Source organism: Aythya ferina (assembly GCF_964211825.1).
Source record: "Aythya ferina genome assembly, chromosome: 3".
In the NCBI taxonomy this organism is placed as follows: Eukaryota; Metazoa; Chordata; class Aves; order Anseriformes; family Anatidae; genus Aythya; species Aythya ferina.
Window position 1 is genome coordinate 35,809,385 of NC_140298.1, and position 19,960 is coordinate 35,829,344.

Here is a 19,960-nt window from a genome sequence, read left to right on the forward strand (position 1 = left end):
CTCCTCCTATTCTTAGTGTTGGTGTACTGAGCTTGTTTGTCACCAGCATCTGACAGAAAAAGACTAGAGGAGGATTTTGCATACATGTATGAAAGTGTTTGTCAAATCCACAGTGCTTATCCTGTTACTGTCAAAGAAATCCTCTGAGGATTCAATTTGGACAACTGAAAAAAATAAATCTGTTGGGGTGGTGTTTTTTGTTCATTTTGTTTTGTTTGTTTTGTTTGTTTTTGTTTTGTTGTTGTTCTAAAGCTAAGTAGTTTTTTGAGTAGTATGAATGCACATATAATGGGACAATCCATGTGATAAAAGCTTTAATCACAGAGGCCAGGCATCCACAGTTGGATTTCAATTAAAATGTGTTATTTATACCTTTTAATTCCTTGCCTCCAGCCATATGCAGTGCCTACTTTATCACTGATGTAATAAAAGGTGCACATGAAAAGGGATATGGATGAGAACAAGGTAGTTATTAACTACGTGATTATTCATTGCATAATGCATCACAGTAGCCCCCATTAACTGAAGGTCACTCCTCCCACCTTATCCAGTCCATTCCCCTTCATTTGTTTAAGTAACTAACAATTTATTAACACCTCATTTGTAAACACTGACAACTATATGGTGTTAAGACTCCAGCCTGCCCAGAGAACTTGTGGTAGTTGTTATTATTTGTGGAAAGGTGGCACCTGAGTCTTGCAGCCAGGGATGAGGCCCCTGTGATGATGGGAATGAATGCATCTACTCCATTCCCCTCTCCAGACACTGACTGAGTGGAGTCACGAGGGGTGGAGGTTTTTGAATGACGAGCAGTTAGGTGAGAAAGAGAAATGAGTTCACAGGAATGCTGGAGAAGCCCAGAATTATAGCACTCAGCTTTCACATGATTTTTAGGGTATCATATATATCCCAAGAGCCTATATACTTGCTCTTGATTAGCACTGATACATCAACTTTTGATGGCTTCAAAGGGGGGTTGAGTATTGCCACGCTGATCACACTGACCACGCTGATCTCCACCAGCTGTTATGGAATTTCAATAAGTCTGAAAAAAAATAGTCTGTACTTCAGGGGTCTGAATATTAACCAAATTTGGATTATACCATGGGTTCACATTCCCTGCTCCATTGGAGAATCATAAAGTGTCAGATGCCCTGATGCCCTGATTAGGCACAGGACTGTCACCAGATATCACATTTTAGTTAATCTCTGCTCAAAGATGGTGATATAATGTTGGGACTACAACTGTAATGAAGGGAACTCTGATTTTTTACTCAAACAAAAACCTCCACCAACTATCATGGAATTTCAAGAAGTCTGAAAGAAAAAGTCTGTACTTCAGGGGTCTGAATGCTAACCCAACAACAGGGGGAAAAAAAAAAAAAAAAACTTGAGAAAAATGAGAAATTCAAAACATCGTGCCAGTGCTATTTTATTTCTCCACACCCCCTCATCCCAATTTTTTGTTTTGTTTTGGTTTTGTTTGTTTTGTTTTGTTTTTGGCATCAAAAGAGAAAAAGAGAAAGGGAGTAAATAACCTGGTGTATACTTCTAATGGTCAATTGCAGTCCAGAAAGCATTCAGTCTTTGGATGGAGGCATAAATTAGCATACCGGTTGAAAAAATAACACTGAAAATGAAAAGATGCAGATGCAGATTATGAAGGGACAGGAAAAACCCATATGCCCTTAAATCTATCTATGAAATGGAGTCACCAATTAATAACATATGTAAATAAATAACATATGTAAATACTTATATTCAAAGCACTGTTTTAAAAGGATGAAACAGCAACAAAGTAACGATAATAATCATCAAGTCACAGAGGAAGTGCACTCATTCCCACCATTACCAGGATCTCATCCCTTGTTTCCTCACCATTTTGGAAGTACCAGCTAAGACATTGTTGTCAAGCTTATATTTTCCTGATACAACACACCATGAGTAGACGTGGCTATGGTCAGGTCAAGCAGCTGCCCAGAGAACAGGTATAAAAAAGGTATATAAAAAAAAAAAAAAAGTATAAAGCCAACATGCTAAATAGATTCCCTGGTACATCCACCATTTTTCCAGCTAAATCAATGTCCATGTAACAGGGGAGATTTCCATGCACTACAACACAGAACCCCGATGAAGACTGAGATTTACATATATAAGGCTAATTACAAGAGTTATTACAAGTCTGTTACATGAATTCCTGCAATGAACTGCACAAAAGCATAGACCTTGGAATATAGTGTGGTCAGAGTGATTTTGGAAAAAAGGTATAAAGCCAACATTTCTCACAGAATCACAGAGGTTGGAAGGGACCTCTGCAGATCACCTAGTCCACCTCCTCTGTCAAGTAAAATCACCTAGACCACATTGCACAGGATGGTATCCGGGCAGGTTTTGAATATCTCCAGAGAAGGAGAATCCACGGCCTCTCTGGGCAGTCTGTCAAAGTGCTCTGTCATCCTCACAGTAAAGAGGTACCTTCTCATATTCAGATAGAAATTCTCCTCTCTTTACCCCAAGCATAAGAACAAAACAAAACAAAAAACTTGCACATAGGTATCCATTCTCAGAACTGTCATTTTTTGTAACAACAACAAAAAAAAAAAACCCTCAAAGCTACTGTGGTTTGAAACCCATCAGGGTAATCTCTGTGGAAACTGAATTTTATCCCTATTTTGAATTTTACAAGGAAAAGCTCCAATCTAGTTTCAGTGTGGTATTTGGTGGTATTCGGATCAATGTCTCATTTACCTTGAAGCTCCTACTAGAAAGTAATTATTGTGAAGAGTCTTTGGGATTGGTCTTTTATTCTCAATATTTGATAATTTCTTTGAAAGCTCTGTCCCCAGGAGTTGTGATATGTAGCATGTTGTATGCCAAGAAAAGTGCATTCTGAAATTCTTGGACAAGGAGATCATGGTATAACACCTTAAAGATTTATTGTAGTCTTTTGTCTGTCTTGTAAACCATCATTCACTATCCTGGAAGAAACATGAGGTTTGATTCATATGTCTCTCTGGTGGCCCCTAACCAACTATTTTAGTATTGGAAAATTTGCTTTCATTCACACTTAAGAGTAAAATGATCCTTGACTTTGAACTGGGTTTGTGCATCCCAGGAAACAGGATAGCAATTCACAGTGTAAATACAGCTTGGAATATGTGATTCAAGCCCACTCTACATGGGAACAGAACACATACTCCCGTCAGACAATTTTCTCAACTAACACACACAGAAATTTCAGGTTCCAATTCTCTCCTTAACATTACCAGTGCAAATTAACGCATAAGGACTATTACCAAATCAACATCAGAGCATTTTAAGTTTTGTTTTGCAGATTCATAAACGACAAGAAGGAAAAATATGGAGAATTAAAGCCTGGTTCTATGCACAGATATGGGTAAGTGACTACTGACTATTAACCTGATTGGGTATGTACACTTTTTTCTTTTTTTTCCTGTGATGAGATGCAAAGATATTTAATTGTCTTAGGCATGTTTTCCTTCCACAGTCCACCACACAAACACAGTTAAAAACCCTCATAAATTCTGGAGACTCCAGAATGACAATTTAAAGGATTTGTGTTTGCCTGCATTTTAATAAGACTGTTTTACTTACAGGTAATTGCCTTTTTCTTAGCAGTTGTTACAATAAGTCTATTTTTTCATGAAAAAATGTCATTTTAAGCTTACAAAATTCAGCTTTTGTTTGTCTAGTAATAAAACGTTCTGTTCTTTGATGCATAGATGAAACCTCATAAAATTCGGAATGATGGTGCTCTTTGCCCTTTAATACGATACACATTTATCTTGGCATGAATCCTCACTAAAGCAACTTTAGCTAAAACAATAGGAGGGGACATGAAGAAATATGCTGTCCTTTTTCCCCCCATTTCCCGTGCATGCTTTGTTCCTGAGTAGAGAAACTAAATCTCTTATATTCCATATAAAGGATATCTAAAGTTCAGGGAGCAATATGGAGGGAGTCTGGGGCTTTGAATCATCTTACAGGAAGAATTATCAGCACAGAAGTCCCTTGCTTGAATTCACTTTCTTATCACAACTCTACTGGTAGAAGCAGTTCTGCTAGGAGTCCCCTCAGTGGCCAACTCTTGGGAAGGCAGCAGTGGCATTAGTCATGGTGTAACTACAGTAGGGCTCCAGGCTAGTTTAAGCTCACTACATAAATAACCTGGTGCTGCTGTTTCCCCTTTTCATGTAGCTCACCCTATATACAGTTGCAATTCCAGACCCCAGTATCTCTCTGCTTCTACCCACCTTCTTCCCAGGTTACTGTATGGTTCTTCATGGAAATTTCCATAAAGGATTTGGAACATTTCTAACAGCCAGGAGTTTTGGCTCAATTCTCCCTTTCTTTAAGATCAAGATATTCCTGTTGGTCTTTATCTTGTGTTAGGACATCAGAACAGACTATGTAAAAAAAGTAAGCTTAAAAACGTGCTCGATAACCTTCTACCCAAGTTCCAGACTCCTCATTGACACAATGTGCCACAGACATTCATTACTAATATGTGAGACCGTGCTGTGATAAAGGTTGCTGTCAACCATAGGTCTTGATAAACCTCAGTCAGCAGATGCTTCTCCAAATTAAATCTCCAAGATTTTGGAGATTCTCCAAACTGATTCTCTACCAATGGCGTATTTTAGCAAATCAGCTTCCAGCACATAAATCCCATATCTGTTTCCAGAGCCAAAGCCAAAACAGACATTTCAAAGGAGCTTTGGGCTTCTTAAATTAACTTTGACAATGGACTTGACAATAGCAAACAATTGTCATTTTGAGAGGAACAAGCAGCAGAGCAGTATTCATGGCTGGAATATACCTCAGTCTACGTACCTGGCAACCGCAGTTATAAATAGAAGAAAGAAGGGGATAAAGGTTTGTGCAAAAGACTGTCTTTGTTCCTCATTTCATTTTTAATTTCCTTTGACAATCTGTTTGCAAAAGGACTGGAACAAACACTTGTCCACCAAGGAAATCAGAAAGTATAATATAGCCCAGAGGGACTGCCTATAGACTTATGTATTGTTACAGGTATAGATTACAGTACTATTTTCATTATAAGAAGAAAATCTAGAGCAATATCAAAATGTTTGCAGAGCATTAACACTTTATACCTTTTAGTTTACAGGGATGGCAAATGCCATCAACAACTCAAGCTTCCCTCAGCTTAGGTCTTCTACTACTTATTTATTTCATAAAACATATCTTATACCAGAATAAACACCATTAGCAGTAGATCTGGTAGCCAGCATTCTAGAATGGTGTTTTGTGTTGGCTTGCCCATACAAGTCACCAATTTCACATAACTAGCTATTTCTGCTTGGGATAGATCAGGCAGGCACTCCAACATACTGAAAACATTTTTCCTAAAAGCAGTGTTGGTTTGAGTTTCCCGCTCTACCTCTGGTTTTCAGGAGCACACAGGTACCTGGAATTTTAAATTTTGACCTCTTTTAAATCACGTTGCTTTAGTTTTACTCTAAGATAGCTTCCAAGAGGAAAAAGAATATAATATGCAGAATCATTTTCCAATGATACTAGACCTCCTGTTCTCTTTTTAACTGGTAAAAGGCAGCTCTTCATTGCATTTCACCACCCTATTATGTCTGTTTCCATCATATTAATTGGCTATACGAGAGGGAAGAAGAGATAAAAAAACAGTTACTTTTTTTCTTCTTTTTCCTGTCATAGAACCATGTTAAACTTAACCCTCCAATTAACTCTCCTCTCCTAATGAAGTTCCTGATTTTTATATACCTAAACCTGATGAGAGAACTAGCTGAGATAAGGAAAACTAACACCTCTTCTTATTGTTCTTGCATGTACACCCCCCCCCCTCCTCCGTACCCACCCACCATCACATTATTACACATATTTGTCATCATTCAAAAATGAACTCATTATCAACCATGCCAGCCTGACTAAGGAAACACTTGAGGTAAGGGGACACCACATGCACCATATGGTATGTCTCATTGAGGCAATTTCCAAGTGTACAGTACAGATTGTACAGTCATCTTTATAGAGCTTAGCCAGAAGAACGCATTTCTTTTTATTTAACAGCAAATGCAATTGCTGCCTAGAAGAAACTGCTTCCTTGGCTTCAGAAACTAAAAACATTCCTGAAATCATTATGAGGTGAGATGAAAACAGGATTAAAGGAAAATAAGTGGCACATACTGCCAGGAGCAATTTCCAATAAAATTTGTACTGAGTGCCCCAGCAGGGAGGGAGGGAGGAGATAGCTGGGAGATGGGAGAAATCATGTTCTCCTTTTTAGAGTTTGCCTTACTCATTGATTTACAGACTTCTGTAAGCAGAAGCTGGGTAAAGCTGGTTGGATCTGTAAAGGCAGAACAGTCAGCTAGATCTGAATGTCAGAAGGAAAGGTCTGTGGATTTATGGATCTTTTGAAAACAGTTACAAGAGAACAGCCTTGTGCAAATGCAGACTCTGTGACTAACTGACCTGCATACAATTAATCACCTGAGAAGGGGAGAGAAATACAATTATCCCTCACTTTTGGCATGCTTGTGCATCTCCTGCATTAAAAATAAATAAATAAAGCTGAAGGTTACATTGGACTAAAAGTTACAAGAATTTCTTTCCAAGTACTGAATTCCCCTGACCACCACCACCACCAATCTCCACTGATAGCATCTCTAATTACTTCAGGATAGGAGAAATTATGCCTTACATTTTCCTCTTCATGGGGAGAGGGTGGAGAATTGATGTCTCTTACAGAATGATCAAATCACTAGGGCTTAATAAGGTACTTTAACATGTACACCAAGATACTTCTGCTAGTAAGGTACAGCTTCACATCCTCATGAAATGTGCACTGACTCAAAGCTAAATGCTCAAACTGAATTGCAAACAGATGCCCTTTCCTTCCCTGAATTAGACAAATTTTCTTTAATTCTGCTTCTGCAACTGGGTTATATTTCACCACTTCTGCAAAACAACTATATTCTGTAGTAAAGGGCTAGATTTTAGATCATCAGTCATCTTAGATGGTCAAAGAGACCATCTTTCCAATAAGCGAGCATAAAGTGCTTAATAAGAGATTAGTCAGATATTAAGCTTCTCTCACTTGATGTCAGTCAAAGTACCCTGAGTTAACACTTGACAAGAAAGTGAGAATTTCAGTTATTAAGAAGCCAGTACATGCACTGTTTTCACATAAAATTGGGGGTGGTTAGAATTTTATTAATTCAGTTCTCAGGTATGTCATTTTTATTTATTTTGAGCACATTCCTACTCTGTCCTTCCTCTCCCAGACTAATTACTCTTTGTTTATAAACATATTTACTTTTTTTTTTTTTTTTTTAACAGATCTTAGTCACATATTAATCTGAGCAAACAGAAAGTAGAAAAGTTATTAAATGACAAAAGTCCCTTTTTTTTTTTAACTTTCAGTTGCTGAAATTAGATTATTACAAGAGAAGGCAGATATCATGGGATACTTGAGGTTTAGACTAAGTGGTACAGACCAAGTTTAGGGTTAGAATCACAGCGAACAAAAGGAGACAAGAAGAATCATCTAGGGAAGAAGATTTAGTTTCAAGAATTACTGACCTAATGGAAGACATAACAGCAGTTGCTGCAACAGGGAAGACCAGAGTGTTTTTGCAGTGTGGGTGAAATGTGCATTACAAATACTCGGAGAATAGAGCAATCCCACAGCAGGTGGGATTGTAGCTCCGGATTAAGCTATATTAGGCCTATATTCAGGCGCAGATATCATGGACAAAACCACAAGAGGCACTACAAAGACCACAAGGAAAGAGGAAAGGGGTTACCATCAGAGTTCTTTGCAGAACATGTCAGGCATTTTAGTGCTTCTTCCACCATATGCTTCTTGACAAGAGAAACCAAACCCAGGAAAATCCTCTTCAATCTAAACATTAAGCCTGCCAACCTCTCTTGCTGATGGCAGTGATAGCTCATGAGTCAAGACCTTCTGAAACAACCCCTTCCAGAAGGCAGCTCTGGAGCGCCTTTTTGAAACTGATCTGAAATGCTATGTGGAGCTTTGTGAAAGCTGTTTCCCATTTTTCCTATTAGCATTAGTCAACTTCTGTGCCTGACAGAGACGTTGCTCTTCTAATAAGAACAAAACTTACTTGAAGATAGTTTCCTCAAAAGGTTTCACATGCTATTTAACCTTTGAAGCTCTCACCAGTGCTTGGTCATCTTTACAGTAAAATAAATAAAATAAAATAAAATAAAATAAAATAAAATAAAATAAAATAAAATAAAATAAAATAAAAATCTCTCCTGATGTTTAAATGGCAACTACTGTGTTTCAGTTTGTGCCGTTGACTCCTGTCCTGTCACTGGGCACTACTGAAAAGAACATGGTGTTGCTGTAGAGGAAGCCAGAAGTGAATACTATCACCTTACTGTTTAATTGATAAACAACAGGAGGTGTGATTGATGTTAAGACTACACTAAACAGAAGGTTGGAATTTTCTTCTCTGTCCCTTTCTATTTTCCAGTTTTCTCAAAGTCAGGTGGTTTCTAGCAGCTGATGCCTAGTTCAGTACTTACTAGCATTAGCATATCCCTAACTTTTTTTCATGCATAGAAACACTGTACAATTGTATACATGACATTTAAAACTATGGCATTGGTTGTGTGCAACAGACATGAACTCAGGAATAAAATCTGAATAAAAGGTAAATTTATTGCTCCAGGCTACTTACATATCCTTCAGAAAAATAACTCCAGTAATGTTTGTGGTCACATCTACGTTAGATAGAGCAACTGCATAGGCCTCTATGTACACAGACACAACTGCAGTAACTCAAAGTGAAGCATTCTATTATGCTTTTAGAACTTAAGTCTCTAATTCACTCTAGTTTTCTTGCCAGCAATGGAAAAATAAATAATATTCCACAAACACTAACCATGGGAGCTTTGAAGAAAAAAAAAAAAAAAATCTAATTAAATAAATAAAAGTTGGGTACTGGAATCCTTATTGAAGGAATACCCTAAAGGGGTCCAATTGACTTTGAGCTTGCTTCAGAGTCTGCCTAAGGAGAGCCATTTGATCTCTGACCCCCACACTGAGCTGTCTGGAGGAATGCCAGTCTACCCTGTGTGGTGATAGACTGCACAATCTAGACACGTGCTCATTTGGGACTCAGCACAGCCCACTCCTTTAGCTAATGGTGACAATCATTCACTGTACAGCTTGTTTCAGACATGCTTGCAGCATTTGAAAGTGAAAGACAATTTGTCCTGAGACAACCACATGGAGGTGTTTTGAGGAGGTTCTCTGACAGGCCCCACAGAAGCGCAACAGCAGAGCTACTGGTTGGAAGCACAGCAGGATGCAACATCAACAGGTTTCAAAACAAGAAGGAAAAACACAGTCTGGTGTTGATCCCTCACACCCAGAGCACAGCCTGCAGGTGCATGGCAGGCAGCCAGGCCCAGCCAACTCAGCAGCTGTAGCCGTGCATTGCCCGGGTGCTAATGTGGTGAGAGGGGCTACTGAGCCATCAACTGCTTCCTCAGGGAGTGGCCCAAAACCAGTAGCACATCAGTAACAGCTCCCTACTGAGTGCCAAAACATTCAGCACTAATTGCTGGCCAATTTTACCCCAAGGTTTCCATGAGACAGTCCCTTTTGTTCAGTCCAGTGCTGCTTGGATGCTGTCAAGCAGCTGCTCTGCTCCGGGTTGGAGGGGTTCCCACGGTGCTCCAAAACCCACCTGTGCAGGGCCCCTGGGTCCTTCCTGCTAACATTGCTCCTTCCTTGATGTTCAGACATGCTGTGTTTGCTCCTGCAGAGGGGAAGTTTTGTCATGTAGCCACTTGTGTCTCTTCCTGCACTCAGTGTGGAGTCCTCCCTTGTATTCTCTGGATGTGCAAGCTGCACTGTGCATGGGATGGGCAGCATTTGTGAAGTATGTACAAAACCCACGTCTCTCCCACATAACATGGAGCTCCTTCTGTGCTGCTGTGCAGAGTTTTCTGTGTGAGGATGCAGGAGAGCAAGTGATTTGCTCCAATGCACCCATAACTCAGAAACAGCATGACTATATAAGCTGGGTAGAGTAATCCAGACATACAGTGACAGATGAGGCTACCTCAGGGCTTTAGAGGAATGCAGGGAGAATTTTGCTTCCCTGGGGATGAAAAGTTAGGTCTGTAACAAGGATACATAACTCCAGCTATGGAAATAAACAAGATAAGGCACAGAAATACAGGAGAGCTCTAGAGCACCAAAATTGCTCTCTGCCAGGGACAAGGATGGCGGCTGTGCAGCCACTACCGCTTCTCCAAAGCCACTCTATCAGGTTCAGTTTTCCAGCCTCTTAAACACAGGTAAAACATAATGAAGAGTCACAAACTGCTTTGTTGCCCCTCATTCACTGGCTTCTCTGGCAAGTACCAGCTTTACTTATGCCTAAAGCCAGCACTGATTTCCTGCTAGCCAACACAGCAACCCACAACACAAAGTATAGTACATGGACATAAAGAGGTGCCATGTTTCCAAGAGAGAAACCGTGTCTAGGAACCTAGTGTTGCTGTCAGTTCTTTGCAAGATACAAACAAACAACACCGTACACTCACACACACAAAAAAATAAATCTCTAGCTTTTAGCTGAGTAGGTGGCTGTGACAAGTAGAAGGGACATATTCATCACAGGAGGCTGGCTGACAGTTGACCCCTGTAGGACCTCATACCACTTGTCCCTAGGAGGATACTAGGAGCAAGGAGGTCCTGTCTTCCTAGGATGGTGACTCTGAAGAAAACAGTGAGTTCACAGGGACCAGAAAGAAAAAAAAAAAAAAAAAAAAAAAAAAAAGCTAACTCTGGTTGCAATGTTATTGTTTCTAAGTATATTCGTACAGACAGGTAGTCCACATTGAAACATGCCAAAGTATTCACTTGCTTCATCATGCTCAGCCACAAGTGACACGACGCAGATAATCAAGGCAAAACAGGACCATTAAAAACAAGCACATCCATCTGTCAAATAACAGTAAAAGCCCTAATCACTTAAATTTTGTGCAGCATTTACTTTAGTTAATAGCAAAATGGTTTTCCAAGACAAGATCAGAGCAAGAAACATTTTTAAGTGTTGGTGTTTTGTTTTTTTCTTCCTCCCTCCAGAGAGGCTCTAGGCAGCCAAAATTAATTACCCCCAATATGACACCTTCACTCCTGCAAACACCTTCCGGCTAATTAGGGTAAATTATGTGTTTTGTAGCACTCAGAAAAAAAAATGATTCTAACTTATTTTCTCATCCATTTCCCTCTGCTCATCAGGCAAGAGAGATGAGCCAAGAATTCCATGATGTCTATTAGTGACTGGGCTAAACAAACCCAGAGAAGTGTGGAAAATGTTTTAGATATTAGAGAAACAAGACACACGAGGGTATCAAAAATAAATCCTTATGGTTCATGGTGAAAAAAAAAAAGTTTATGCAACAAAAACTCTTGTTTGTTCCAGCTAGTGCTGCACTGCAGCAGAAAGCCAAATTGATACGGTTATGACTCGCAAGTAAACATTTGTCTTATGTAAGGACATATCTTTTCAGATCTGACCTACAGTGCTCTTCTACAAGAGAAATTTAGACTCCAAATTTATAAAATCTGGAACTCCCGATAGCATTAGCTTCATTTTTAGTTCTGAAAAAAAAAAATAAATTGATTTTTGCTATAGTGAAATAACATTGGAAACATGGAAATAACATTCTAACACTTATAGTGTGAATGCAGAGCTACAACCAACTAGATTATAGGTTCCTGGTTTTGATATTTTAACTTCCCCTCTGTTAATTCTTTTTTCCCCTAAAGCATTTCACATGTGGAATGAGATTTTTAAGCAGAAAGCATTTTTAGGGAAGAGAGATTCCAGTAAAATGAGGAAAAACAAAAGAAAACAGAAAAAAAAAAAATGAGAGAAGAGAAAGAGAAAGAGAAAGAGAAAGAGAAAGAGAAAGAGAAAGAGAGAGAGAAAGAGAGAGAGAAAGAGAGAGAGAAAGAGAGAGAGAAAGAGAGAGAGAAAGAGAGAGAGAAAGAGAGAGAGAAAGAGAGAGAGAAAGAGAGAGAGAGAGAGAGAGAGAGAGAAAGGGAAAGGGAAAGGGAAAGGGAAAGGGAAAGGGAAAGGGAAAGGGAAAGGGAAAGGGAAAGGGAAAGGGAAAGGGAAAGGGAAAGGGAAAGGGAAAGGGAAAGGGAAAGGGAAAGGGAAAGGGAAAGGGAAAGGGAAAGGGAAAGGGAAAGGGAAAGGGAAAGGGAAAGGGAAAGGGAAAGGGAAAGGGAAAGAGATGGTGGAGGAAATAGCACTAAAATTAATCTGACATTCCCCCTCACACACAAAAAAAAAAAAAAAAAAAAAAAAAAAAAAAGTTAATTTAATTCTCTTCACAAACATGTCATTATTGTCATTCTTCTTCTTCTTTATTATTAATATTTTTATAAACGGCAAGGGCCACTTCAAACAAATTACACAAAAGCTTTTTTCTCTAACATCTCACATGGTACATGGACAGCTGAAAACTCTGTACGCAATCCAGATGAGCTAAATTTCCTCTAAATACCTGATTTAAATTTCCTCTAAATACCTAGAAAGGTTTTGTTTTTGTTTTTTCCTTTAGGGAGAGGTTAGTCATAAAGCAGAGTAGGAGATACCAACACTTATTCTGCTCAAAAATCACAGAAAATAAAATATGAGTGTGAACTAACAGGTAACCCAAGCGTTGTCACACATGAAAACCAGATTTGAGTGTGGGCTGTTACATCTTAACTGAACATCCTAACCTGGTTATCCTTCCTTTCCACATGGAATTGGCAAGTAGCAGTCTGAAACCACAGAACTTACTTTGCAGGATGAAACAACTTTTAGCCCACTACTAAAAACACTGCCCTGGCCCTTGGCTCTGATAACCTCTTTGCAAGTTAAGACAGTTTCTTCTTTCTGACAGAACAATTTTTGACCTGCAGTAAAGTCACACCATAGAGGTTTATCTAGCAGAAAAATCCTTTTCCCTGGACTCTGACTTGCTTCTATAATCACTGTTTACAACCTCAAGGAAATCTCTGTAACAGAAACACCTCAGAAAACACTTATCACCTCCTTACCTTCTGAACACAAGATGAGGGCACAATATACACTTTAGCTAAAATTATCTGCTCTAGTGAGATTCAGGAATTGCTGTCAGCAACTAGGATACCTGCTGGGACTCAGGGAAAGGCAATATTTATAGAACCATTGTTAAGTCATAATTGAAGGTTTAGGCTCACCTGAATGACGCTTATGGTAAGAGTGAGAACATTTTATCTGTCCCCCTAGCCTGTAGTCCTTCTTCTGTTCATTTATGAAACAAATACAATCTGTTGAATGACTTACCAAGCTAAAACAATGTATCATTAGCAAATTAAGAGAGAAATAGCTATCAAAATATCTATCTTTAAATAAATAAAAAATAAAGAATAAAATTAAACTATACATATTTTAGATTTCCAGTATTAAACCAGTTTTGAACTCTGAAAACATCTTGATCAGATATTTCATGTTCCAATTTGATTGAGGAAACCTCCAACCATTTCACTTGGCTGGCTTACAAAGACCATTTGTCCCTTCCACCAAAAGGTATGTTGGATTTCTCTGCTGTCTCTTAAATCGTCAACTTTGTTGAACTGAATGAGATTCACTTCTAATGGTAGGAAATACTGAGTTACAGAGAAACAAGCAAACAAACAACAACAAAAACAACAACTAGGTACACCACAGTTGTTGCCACAACAAAATAAGTTGACTAAAACACATTAAAACAGATACAGGGTGTCTTTCAGAAACAATAAATCAGGACTCATAAGTGAAAGTGATTACATTTGCAGTACAGTTTAGAAGATTGCTTTGCACCACAATTTGAGAATGTTTAGTGATAGCTTGGTTTACTGCTTGGCTGTAAATCATATTTAAACAATCCTGGAAGGATCTCTGCAAACCTCAGAAGCACGAGGAGCAGCAGAACAAGTCACCTTTGAGTACAGGAGTGCTACAAAATTCAGGTTATGTGGCAGCTACCCCTGGAAGCCTATTCCACTAGCACCATGTTGGGAGAGCTTTTTGTGTGTCAACCTACTAAATTCTGAAGGTTTATTAGGATGGCGTAAGGTTAATCAGTGACTAAGTATCACTTAATTACAAAGCCTGGGTTTATTGAGTTTTAGGAGCTCGGTAACTTATAAGTCCTGGAATGCATCATTATTGAAGTTTGAGGTCTAAGTTGAAATCCTAACCAAGCAAGTTTATTGCATAAAATGAAAACATCAATCAATCAATCTCAGTTGGATAATTTGCAACAGATGCTTCACACTAATCCTCTGCTATGGGTAGCATCCTCAGCATATGCTCTAAGAAAATAGGAGGTGGGAGAGGTGGGAAGAAAACCACACAGATTTATATTGCGTTGCGATAAGTCAAAGGAAAAATGTATTCAGTTTATAACAACAGAAACAAAAACATGTATATGCAAGGATCTGGTCTCTTTTGTCTTAGGTTCATCCGTTAGAAATAAGATTTTTTTCATTAAAAAAAAAAGAAAAAAGACCAAATATTTCCTTCTGCTCATTGTCTGTGGGAATAACAGTGATACCAACAACAGAAAAGCTTACCAAAGAAAAAAAAAAAAAAGTTAAGCAAAGGATTCTCTAAATTAGCATTTATAGAACTCAGGGAACACAATCAAATAAAGAAGGGTAGCATCATACCACAGATGGCTGCAATATCAAATACACTATGTCTTTGAGGGCGAGTCAGTCACTGTTCCATTTCTTTGTCCGTGTTACTGAAATTGTGCTAGGGACAAATTACACAGAATCACACACAGAATTTCTAGGTTGGAAGAGACCTCAAGATCATCGAGTCCATCCTCTGACCTAACACTAACAAGTCCTCCACTAAACCATATCCCTAAGCTCTACATCTAAACGTCTTTAGACTTCCAGGGATGGTGACTCCACCACTTCCCTGGGCAGCCTGTTCCAATGTCTAACAACCCTTTCGGTAAAGAAGTTCTTCCTAACGTCCAACCTAAAACTCCCCTGGCACAGCTTTAGCCCATTCCCCCTCGTCCTGTCACCAGGCACCTGGGAGAACAGACCAACCCCCCACCTCACTACAGTCTCCTTTAAGGTACCTGTAGAGAGCAATAAGTATTAGTAGATAGCGATAGTAGAGCGATAGTATTAGTATTCCTGTTGACAGATTGTTGTAACTTGCTTGGAACTACACATGCCTGGTCCATCTAGAGTAAACAAGAAAAGAGACCCATGCTGAGACACAGCTTTGGTTTTCTGTAATCTCAGATGAAGGTTATTCCTAAAGATATACATATGAACAAGCACTAAGAATAGCAAGTATGACCAAACATGCAAATTGTCTCACATGCGTAACAGATAATATTGACTTAAGTTAGAAATATTTTCATTGATTTCAGCGGGAACACAATTTGGCGAACAGTGAGAATGCCAGGAAAAATCCCATAACCAAGGTGCTCTTTCTAAAATAACTTAAAAAGTTCTTAAGAGCCAGCTATCACAGACCGGAGGCATTTACATAGAAGATGAATTTTCAAAGTTCTTCTGTACTCAGAAGACTTATTGTAGGACAGACAGACAGACAGAAATGAAAGAGCTTAGCACCCCATCTGCATTCAGTATGCTGAACACATTTGAAGAAAATGACCTTAAATGATTACCTCTGACAGGCTCAAAATTTTATTTTATTTTATTTTATTTTTTGAAGGAAATTTGCTAGCTGTCATGTTGGTGAGAAAAGGAAGGGGGAAGAAAAACATAATCACAGTCATTTGAAACTGGCTGTCTAGTGCACCAAAATGTGCCTGAATATTCTTCCCTGTTATTACTGTATTTCAGACTGTTGGTTATACTTATACCAGATAGAGGCATCAAAGAGTGATTTTTGTCTTTGTAGAATCTGTTAGAGGGAGACCAGAATTTTTAATATACATATATATATATATATATTTAATATGTATGACTCATCATCTCTCGTTCTGGGTTATGAAAGACCTCACAGCTTGATTAAAATTTGGGAGGAAGATGGGAAGAAAAAAGTTTACTTTGTGGCCATAGAAATGTCTCATTTCCAAATTCTTCATGAGGTATCAGCAGTTTATGAGGATATATATGATAAGACTTAAACAACTAAGCATTTTAACAGGGACTCTCGGGAGCTTTTACATGCTTTGAACCTTCACAAAAATTCAAGAACTGGTATTCATAAGAATTCTAAAACAGAAGTAATGTATTAGTTAAAAGGAGCAGATGTAAGTATCTGTGTTTTAATTTTGAATGACTTTTCTGGTTGATAATTTGTTTAGTTAAGTCTTTTAAAAGAACAGACCAAATTAATTAAGCCTGTCTAGAATATTCTCACATTTCTTAGAGCAATCCTGTCTCACAGGGAGAAGAATGAAAGCATTAATAATAATAAATAATAATAATAATAATAATAATAATAACAATAATAACAATAATAACAATAATAACAACAACAACAACAATAATAATAATAATAATAATAATAATAATAATAATAATAATAATAATAATAATAAATCTTTCTCCACCTTCTGTGTTGCTGGCTTTTATTTTGCCTTTCTTGCTTTGGTCAGCAGGGTTAGACAAGTCAGTTTCTAAAATAGCCATAGTACAGCTGAACAGGGAGCATTAACAGAAAACATTGATTCAGGTTGCTAACTTCTGCTTTTGCTGTGAGATTCAAAATAGGATTTATTCATTTATTTATTAAGTTGCCAGCTCCTGAAGCCATAATTTTTTCTCTTCTTTTTTTTCTTCTCTTCTCCACTCCTCCTTAGTTAAGATTTCCATCATATCTCAGCAAAAAAGGAAAAATATTTTTAAACATGACCCACAATAATTCATAAATTGGAACAGAAAGGAACCTAAAAATACACATCTCTGCAAAGGGAAGATTACTCTATATAAACTTAACTCATTTGATGTTCAGAGGTTTGACTGAAGATTTTTGATTGCTTGGGGGTAACAAGACTTAGTATTTCCTATTGTTCCCTCACAAGCATCTTATAAGCATCTACAAAGTAGAGGGGAATTTGTTTGAAACTTTTTCCCTATATGAGACTGTGCAAGGAGGAACAGAGAAAACAGACAACTGTCATTTTCCTCACAGATACAGGGGGAGCAGGCTACATACATCACTGAGCTGTATACATGCTCCTTGCCTTAGCACCACAGGCTGCACCCCAGAGCTCACAGCAATTTGTAGCCATGCCAGAAGAAAGTGTTTGAGACCTCTGCCTTAAGGACAAGGTGATGTTCTTTTCTTTGTATACTAGTAATCAAGTTTTTCTTCCACATATATATGCATATACTTATAGGTTTGTAAATATGCAAATTTATCTGGGAAGTATCAATACAAAAGTTGGTGGCTTTTCTTTCAAGTCATGAATACTGTACAGACATGGTGTGTAACAGCCAATAAGTAGAATTAGGATTAATTAAACTACCTGGATCCAGGTGTTAAAAAACAAGGCCAATAACAGCACCCCCCAGAAGGAAGCTGTCTTTTCAAGGAAAACTCTCCTTGGCCACAGATGGCATCATCCTAACAAATGGGATGGGATGATTTTGCTTAAACAGAAAGGGAGGGAAGATACTTTTAAAATTACAGCAGTAATTCTAAAGCTGAATGGCAGTTTAAGTCTTCATCTTCCCTTGCAGCACATAATTGAGGCAATATCATTACCTCATTACCAGAGGATACTGCTGTAAGCTTTGGAAATGGCCTCTAAAGAGCCACTGACACTGCTTGAAGAGTTTTGAGAAAACACTGTATTTCAGGAAAAAATTAATTATTCATCACATATTTTCTGACTAAAATTAAAGAGCCTTTGCATTTAAGTCATAGGCAGCACACAGCAAGAACTGCCAGAATGATAAAGCAGCAAAATGAGAGCTAAGAAAGCAACATGGACAAGTGAGCCTGATTATTTTATAATGCAGATGTGGCCCCAGGACTGGGACCCAGAAATACCCAAAACATAGTATCATATACATATGCTGTAGTGCCACTAATTCCTGTATCAACTGATACTTTGGGCCTCATTTGATAATATGGACACAGATTCTCTCTTCCTCCTCTCTAACCTCCTTCATACCATTTGTTTTCTTTCAGTTAGCTGTTGCAGTTTCCAAATCTCTTTGCTTGTTTCTAGTGACAATCTTGATACAAATCTATAGGAAAAAACAAAACAAAAGAAAACAAAACAAAAACTTAGTTGAATGCAAATTGCACAGCTCTTGTACTGACAGAGAAACAATACATATGAAGTTCATGTCCTTCCACTAGCTCAATGCCAGAACAAATTTTTGGATTCTTACATGAATGCATTTACAACAACTTGCAATTATTGAAAAGACAGTCTCCCCCTTTTCTCTTCTAGGTGTCTCCTGCTTCCCGTGCTGTCCATCTGGAATACCTCTTCATGGCCAGGTGCAGTCATAAAATGATGCTTCTCAGCCCACTTAATTGTCCTCAAGTGACAGATGGGATTTGACTATAGCTGGTAAGCCATAAGCACATGAAACAGATGAGCAGTTAATTAGCAATGGTCGTGTTTCTGTGCAAATATCTATAGAAACTAGATATAAAAAGATAGCCTTACCAGGCCAGTTCCACTCTCTCTCTCTACAAAGGAAAAAATGTGTTACATGGTACATTTTAAAAGCCTTTTTTTTTTTTTTTTTCCTAGCTACTTTTACAATCCCAAGTGACAGTTTCCATCAGCTCCCTTGGGAGACCTACTCTACAGCCTAATGAATTTTGCTGTCAGGAAATCTTTTCTGTATGTTCAGCCTAAAACTAGCTCTTGAAAAATTGAGCAGACAAACACAAGAGGGAAAGAAAAAAATAATTAAAGAAAAAAAAATCATATCTGATAATTCTATAGAGCAATGTCTGAATACAGATCTGAGTCTTCATGTTTCTTAGGACATGTTGACAGTTCTGTAAATAGCCACATTAGAAAAAGAATCAGTGAAATTTTCTCTTTTGGAACTTGTTTGGATTTATCCTGCCACATTGTGTAACTCTAAAGTTTCTGGTCAAAAAGAAAATCACAATAATAAAAAAGAGGAGAGGAGAGGAGAGGAGAGGAGAGGAGAGGAGAGGAGAGGAGAGGAGAGGAGAGGAGAGGAGAGGAGAGGAGAGGAGAGGAGAGGAGAGGAGAGGAGAGGAGAGGAGAGGAGAGGAGAGGAGAGGAGAGGAGAGGAGAGGAGAGGAGAGGAGAGGAGAGGAGAGGAGAGGAGAGGAGAGGAGAGGAGAGGAGAGGAGAGGAGAGGAGAGGAGAGGAGAGGAGAGGAGAGGAGAGGAGAGGAGAGGAGAGGAGAGGAGAGGAGAGGAGAATATGTTAGAAATTAATGTGGTGATCCCAAGAAAAGGAGCAGTATAATCAGTCACTCTCATATTCCAGGTGAAAATCCACTGGTCAATGTCTGTACAAGCACACAGCCTTTTGACTCATCTTCCTTTATTTCACTAGTATTCAAAGCACACAGAAGAGGCTGGAGAACTTTGATGAAATAAACCCCTTCTGGGGACCAGCTACTTCATAAAATAACTCAGAATTTCCTTAGGCTTTCAGAGTAGCTCAACAATACCCAAAAACTGTTTAAATCTTAGCCTAAGGACATAAGCATTCAATGGAATTATTTGAAATAAAGACATTTCAGTATATTACTTCTACCATGTTTAATACAGTGCTTCCATTACTTTTTATATACACTTGCCAGTCTTCTGATATTCTTACGTACTGAATCTTGAGAAGTCTGTTTATAGCTCATAACTAAAGGAATTTAACAAAACAATATGTGTCAGCCTCAAGAAATGAGCAAACTCCAGCTCCTGAA

At 38.3% G+C, this 19,960-nt stretch overlaps 1 protein-coding gene across 14 annotated transcripts in view; it reads right to left on the minus strand.

Moving 5' to 3' along the window:
• LRFN2 (leucine rich repeat and fibronectin type III domain containing 2) overlaps window positions 1–19,960 on the minus strand; it is a 220,164-nt gene that overhangs the window by 113,974 nt on the left and 86,230 nt on the right. For 4 of the 14 annotated variants that reach the window (XR_014690653.1, XR_014690654.1, XR_014690655.1 and 1 more), the window contains one exon: window positions 18,025–18,286. The exons of 6 other annotated variants lie outside the window; for them this stretch is intronic. The gene's annotated coding sequence lies outside the window, so the exon portion shown is untranslated. Of the gene's footprint in view, window positions 1–1,416; window positions 1,631–18,024; window positions 18,287–18,481; window positions 18,616–19,960 lie in introns of those variants that run through there. 4 more of the 14 variants (XR_014690657.1, XR_014690658.1, XR_014690659.1 and 1 more) reach the window with 2 other exon arrangements.